The sequence below is a fragment of the Cucurbita pepo genome, chromosome LG02 (genome assembly GCF_002806865.2).
Source record: "Cucurbita pepo subsp. pepo cultivar mu-cu-16 chromosome LG02, ASM280686v2, whole genome shotgun sequence".
NCBI classification, from domain to species: Eukaryota; Viridiplantae; Streptophyta; class Magnoliopsida; order Cucurbitales; family Cucurbitaceae; genus Cucurbita; species Cucurbita pepo.
Genome location: NC_036639.1, coordinates 11,758,653 through 11,765,036, shown reverse-complemented (window position 1 = coordinate 11,765,036; position 6,384 = coordinate 11,758,653). Strand labels below are relative to the sequence as shown.

General features: G+C 36.7%; 1 long non-coding RNA gene across 1 annotated transcript; it reads left to right on the top strand.

The window, feature by feature from the left end:
• The first annotated feature begins 3,961 nt into the window (after positions 1–3,961).
• On the top strand, positions 3,962–4,577 carry LOC111787488. Its single transcript, XR_002813990.1, has 2 exons — positions 3,962–4,037; positions 4,126–4,577. It is a non-coding gene; the product is annotated as an uncharacterized LOC111787488 (long non-coding RNA).
• Positions 4,578–6,384: the final 1,807 nt, after the last annotated feature.

The following is a 6,384-nucleotide window of genomic DNA, read 5'->3' as shown; positions in this document are numbered from 1 at the left end:
TATCTGACTCTGATACCATTCGTAACAGCTCAAACTCACCGCTAGCAGATATTGTTCGCTTTGACCCATTACGTATCGCCGTCAGCCTCACGATTTTAAAACACATCTACTAAAGAAACGTTTTCACATCCTTACAAGGAATGTTTGGTTCTCCTCTTCAACCAATGTGAGATCTCACACGTTCGACACTAAGCGTCTACAAAACATATCCTATCGAGAATTTCACACCTCTCCCCAGCATCGTTAAAGAAATGTTGAGAAAGGTTAAGAACTCACAATGACACGAATCACATCGAAAAAACTTATCTCATTTTACGGTCATTGGAAAAAGGTTAAGAACACTCGATGCATGCTAAAACTCGACTAACATGGATCATTCCTTAATACATAGGCACTCATTAAAGCACTTTGCACCTCTTCAATAGCCACTCGCCCTAAACCATAATGTGGCTTAGATTTTGATAGCCCTACCAAGATATTCCAGATGTCATAGACCATGATCGTTACAAGGCAACCACCTGTGCTCAACACTACCGAGCTAACCAAGTGTACTCAACTTTAACCCTAAGCCTTCTATTTCACCAAAAATGATACAACTATTCTTCATGTTCATCATTTCAATCCATTTTAAAATATTTCTTTAAGAATTTGGGGCAACCCACTTAATCTTTGCCTGATTTGATGAAGAACAAAAAACCCCAATTAAGAATGGCCAGTTATGTGCTATATAAACAGTCCACCAGCTCAATAGAACAAAGTTATGTGCTGATCAGCTCGACCGTGCTAATTGAAGGGACGTCGCATACAAGGGTCGGACGACTGGCCAATAAACTCGAGCAGCAGCTGCCAGGGAATGAGAACACGCTAACCATTGGTGTCCTAGAAGAGATGTGGATTGCTCTGAGTAACCGAAACAAATTTTGACTACCATATTCTAATGATTGCTCTCGTTCGAATGTTGTCTTGATTCATTTATGTGTATCACATTTACTCGTAGAATGATATCAAAAGGTAATTCCTTTTTGAAAGTGTACAGACACCCCACTTAAGGCTGCCTCATTCAGTGGAAAATACCACACATCACTCTAAAACCCACAATTATTTGAATCTTGGAATATTTTCTACATAATTCTATTGCTCTCTTTTTTAGAATTTAAATAAAGTAGACGGTGATCTCACATCGATTGAAGAGAAGAACGAAACACTTTGTAAGAATATGGAAATCTCTCCCTAACAGACACATTTTAAAATCGTGAGGTTGACGTCGATAAATGGACAATATCCGTTAACGGTAAGCTTGGGCTGTTTACAAATGGTATCAGAGCCAGACATTAGCGGTGTGTAAGCGAGATCCCACATCGGTTAAAGAGGGGAACAAAACATTTCTTATAAGGGTGTGAAAACCTCTCCCTAACAGACGCGTAAATCGTGAGGCTGACAACGATACGTAACGAGCCAAAGCGAACAATATCTACTAGCGATGAACTTGAGTTGTTACAAAAATAGTTGAGAAATGTCAATATCGTAGGCTATGATATTATATCTTAGGACATATCATCTTGAAAGCAATTGATCAAAGTTGTTCTTTTTTAAGACTTTATGAAGTCAACCAATATGTCAACTTGAGCAAATTTCAAAAACCACTAACCAGCTAGACGTGTCTTCAACTTTGGAAAAAGAAGCATCCTCTTTTCATCGACTCTTATGGATGAGATATCGACTCTACACTTTTCAATGCTAAAAAGATTATCTGAGAAAGTGTCATCACAACATGAGTAACGACTCAATTTAAATAACTTTTATGAACGATAAAGGACTCGATAAACCTCGACAAGTTATACTGTTCTTTTCGGTAGCTCAATCATAAGAGTTTCATGGTTAAACGTGCTATATTTGAAGCAATTCTATGTTGGGTGACCTCCCGATGAATTTTCCTAGAATGCATGTGAGTGAGAACAAAGTATGCTGGAATGACTCATGTTGGTCGGTGAGAATAGTCTTCACTCTTAAGAAGTAAAGAGTAAGTAACGTGATCAAGTGCTGAATCCAAATTCCAACTCCTGGACATGGATCGTTACAATTTATATCATGATGTGCGGGTCCTAACAGATATAAAGTTTTGTAGGATTAGATTGTAACTCGAGTTCGAGGAATCTTATCATCTCCCGTGTTTACTCGACCCTTGGTGTATTATTTTTGTCCCAACACATGGCATTAGAGAGCAAAACCTGATGAGGAAAGGAGAGGTGGTTTAGGGTTTAGGGTTTGTACCTGAATTTCCCTATTTATAGTGGCATTGATATCAAATCCATTAGAGTTAATTGGGTGACCAATAATGATTTGGCACCCCACGTTTGCTTCCCTCTCTTAATAGCGCCTATCATTGTAGCCAACGATGATGCACGACAACCATGTTGGACGCACCTCCGACATCCTTTCACTTTAATCACGACATTACCCCCTACATTTATACCATTCTTTTCATAGGATTAGTAAGTGTTCAAATTGTTGTCACTTGTTTATCACTTACCTCGATTCGATTCAGTAAGTGAGTTCATTGGTGTAACATCGTGTTATTTTGAGAGGAAAACCGTGTTTCTTTCTTGTATTTGAGTGATCATATGTCTTTTTTTGTTTATCGCAAGTTATCGGGTTTTGATATTTGGAAGTTAATTTGCTCGACTTATCCCTCTACGAGATTAGTGCTCAAACTAAGCACACTTAATTTTGAAGTTCGTGTAATTGAGTCACTCAAAAAGAAAAATGCTCATTGCTAGCATAACACAAGTCTTAGAAAAATTTCCAGGAGGTCGCCCAACATAAAATTACTTTGAGCAAAACACGCTTAACTATAGAATTCTCATGATTAAGCCACGGAAAAGGAAAGTGCACCTTGTTGATATAGGTAGTGGCTTTCAATTTTTTTTTTTTTTTTTTTTGTCTTTCTTAACCATCCTATTCTCTAATCACTCTCATCCAAATGTGATATCTGTTTATTCATGTACTCCTCATTTACTCAGATGTCACAGTAATCATGGAACATCTTCCTAGTTCCTACCAGGAATGTTGGAATCACAATGCACAAATGTGATGTCCCACCTTGGTTGGGGAGGAGAACAAAACACCATTTATAAGAGTGTGGAAACCTTCCTCTAGACGCGTTTTAAAAGCCTTGAGTGAAAGCCCAAAGAGAACAATATCTACTGACGGTGGATCTGGGCCGTTACAAATGGTATCAGAGCTAGACACCCTTTTCGCTGTTCTCCGAAGGGGGGTAGACACGAGGCGATGTGCCAGTAAGGACGCTGGCCCCCAAGAGGAGTGGAGTGTGACCTCCCACATTGGTTTGGGAGGAGAACAAAATACCATTTATAAGGGCATGGAACCTTCCTCTAGCATACGCGTTTTAAAGCCTTGAGGGAAAGTCCAATGAGGACAATATCTATTAGCGGTGGATCTGAGCCGTTACAAATGGTAGCAGAGCTAGACACCAGACGATGTGCCAGCCTTCTCGCTGTTCCCTGAAGGGGGTAGACACGAGGCAGTGTGCCAGTAAGGACGCTGGGCCCCAAAGAGGGATGGATTGTGACCTCCCACATTGGTTGGGGAGGAGAACAATACACCATTTATAAGGGGTATGGAAACCTTCCTCACACGCGTTTTACAGCTTTGAGGAGAAGCCCGAAAGGGAAAGCCCAAAGAGACAATATCTGCTAGCGGTGGATCTGGGTCGTTACAAAAGACAAATTCTAAATCTATGGTCTCCCATTTAAACCCAATTGTGATGAACAAAGATCAAAACAACAATGTAGAATTTCCGGGATGGGTAATTTCACAGGAACTCAACTATGAACACACAGATGAAAAACACAAAATTTTCTCAACTCAATCATTCAAATCAATTTCAAAAGACAACTCCTAAGATTTGTGGCCGACCCACTTAACCTTTGCCACTAAAAACAACTCATATAAAGCAATACAAACACTCCTTCCTTCATCAACACAAACATTCACTCTCAAAGGCATCCTTCAAAATAGTAAATTATTCATTGTTTTCCCCTTCTTTTGATTACAATTCATGCAAAACCCATAAAGCTTTAAACTTTGTGTGATTCTTTTTTGCAGCTGAGAAGATGAAGATGAGACGTGTAGCGGTTGGCGTAGTGATGTTGTTCATGATTATCAACACTTTGTTTGTTGCTGATGGAAGGCACTTGAAGTTGCAACAACAAAGGGATGATCACCAAAACTTGGAACCCAAAAAGCACTATGAAACTAATGAATACAATCACCATGGATGCTATAGAAGTGACTATAATTGTTGGAGCAACAGAAAGGAGACAAGGGAATAGTGCTTCTTTTCTCAATATATATATATATATATATATATATATGTATATGTATATGTTTGTTTATGCATGTATGTTTTGTTCATGTTTTGTATAAGTTTAATACCCATTTTTCTGGCTGGCTAGGGTTGGCTTAGAAAGATGGTATCTAACGAGGATGTTTGGTATGTAATATATATTTGTAGGTTAATAATGAAGGATGCATGCACACCATGTGTATTTACGTTATGGTTTATAGAGTTGTTTTATAGGCTATACATTACTTTATATCTCTATTCTTTTCGTTCTTCGAGCTCTCTCGTATTTGGGGTTCGATTAGATCTTAATGAGAGATTGATGGAACAAGATAATCGTTCATTTTTTCTCTCCTAAAAATTGGATATGAACGTGCACACAACCAAAGATTGACGAAAATAAGTATTTATAATTTTCGGGAATAGAATTTCGCATCGAATTTATTGTTAAGCTTAAAAATACATTTTTTTCTTAGGATACAATTGTATATACATAAATTTATTTAAAACAACTCGAAACAACCCACCAAAAAAAAATTATGGTTGATGAATTGGGTTAGGTTTATGTGATGTCCCACAGTAGTTGGGGAAGAGAATAAAACACCCTTTATAAAGGCGAGTAAGCCGACGCGTTTTGAAGCTTTGAGGGGAAGCCCGAAAGGAAAATCCTAAAGAGAACAATATCTGCTCGCGGTGGATCTGGGTTGTTACAGTTTATTATATTAGAAAAGTCGTTTGGGTTGGACCTAAAAAATGTCACGACTCGACTCGACTCAACTCAACTCACCCCTATCAATTACATTAACTATTATATTTTATAGTACAACAAATGTAATTATAAGAATTTCAAACATTCAATCTCAAGAAAAATAAAAATAATAAATGTCAATTATAATTACGATTAAACTATATTTATGCTCGTTATGATATCATACTACGTGTCAACCACATTCAATCAAATTCTTAAATATTCATGATTGCATAAGTTACACAAATTTCCTCGAATTAGAAAATATATTTGAACACGAATATTCGTTTTTCATAGTTGCATTTTGTATTCAAAACATAGCTTTGAACTTGTTTGGGTGCATTGGTTGATATCTGAGGGACTTCCTAATGTTTAATTTGTCTTTGTTCTTTGAGTTATTTACATGTTCAAAGTCTTTAGCTTTTATAAGTGATTAATAACTATATTATTACATCATTAACAATGACATACCACTAGTATATTATTTGACAAATGAGATCTACTTTAAGCTAAAATTTATAATTAGAATAGCAATTCATTTGAGTTGTTAGGTATTTGTTCGGAGACCTCTTAGTCGATGACTTATGTCTTAGCAATTCGTGGCATGCTTATGTCGAGAATTGATTAATTGTTGTAATAGACTTATAATGCGACACTTGAGTAAAAGAGAGATACATGAATGAACCGACACCACATTCGAAGGAGAGCGATCTTGAGGATGGTATGGTTAAAAAAGAATCTTAAAAAATTGAAAATCACTACCTATGCCAACAAAGTGCACTTTTCTTTTCGGTGGCTCAATCATAGAAATTTCATAGTTAAACGTGTATTATTGGGAGTAATTCTACGGGGGTGATCTCCAAGAAATTTTTCTGGGATATATATAAGTGAAAACAAAACATACTGAAAGAACTCGTGTTGGTTTGTGGAGATAGTTTTCACTCTTTAAATGCGAGAAATGAGTAAAGTGACCATGTCACAGAAGATTAAGGGGAATGTCGGGACTTAACCTAAACAAAAACCTAATTTATCTTATATTATATTTATAATTAATAATATATATTAAACTTATTAGTGGAATTCTCCTATTTAAAAAGATGAATACATGATATTAAATTTATATAGTGGAAATTTCCTATTTATCCTCCAAAGGAGAAAATAATTTCCATGAACTCCATCATTAAAATGGAATTGAAAAGACAACTTTTTAAAGCAATATGGGGAAGCCACTTAGTTTTGTCTAAGTTGGTGGCAACCCCATTTCCATAATCTC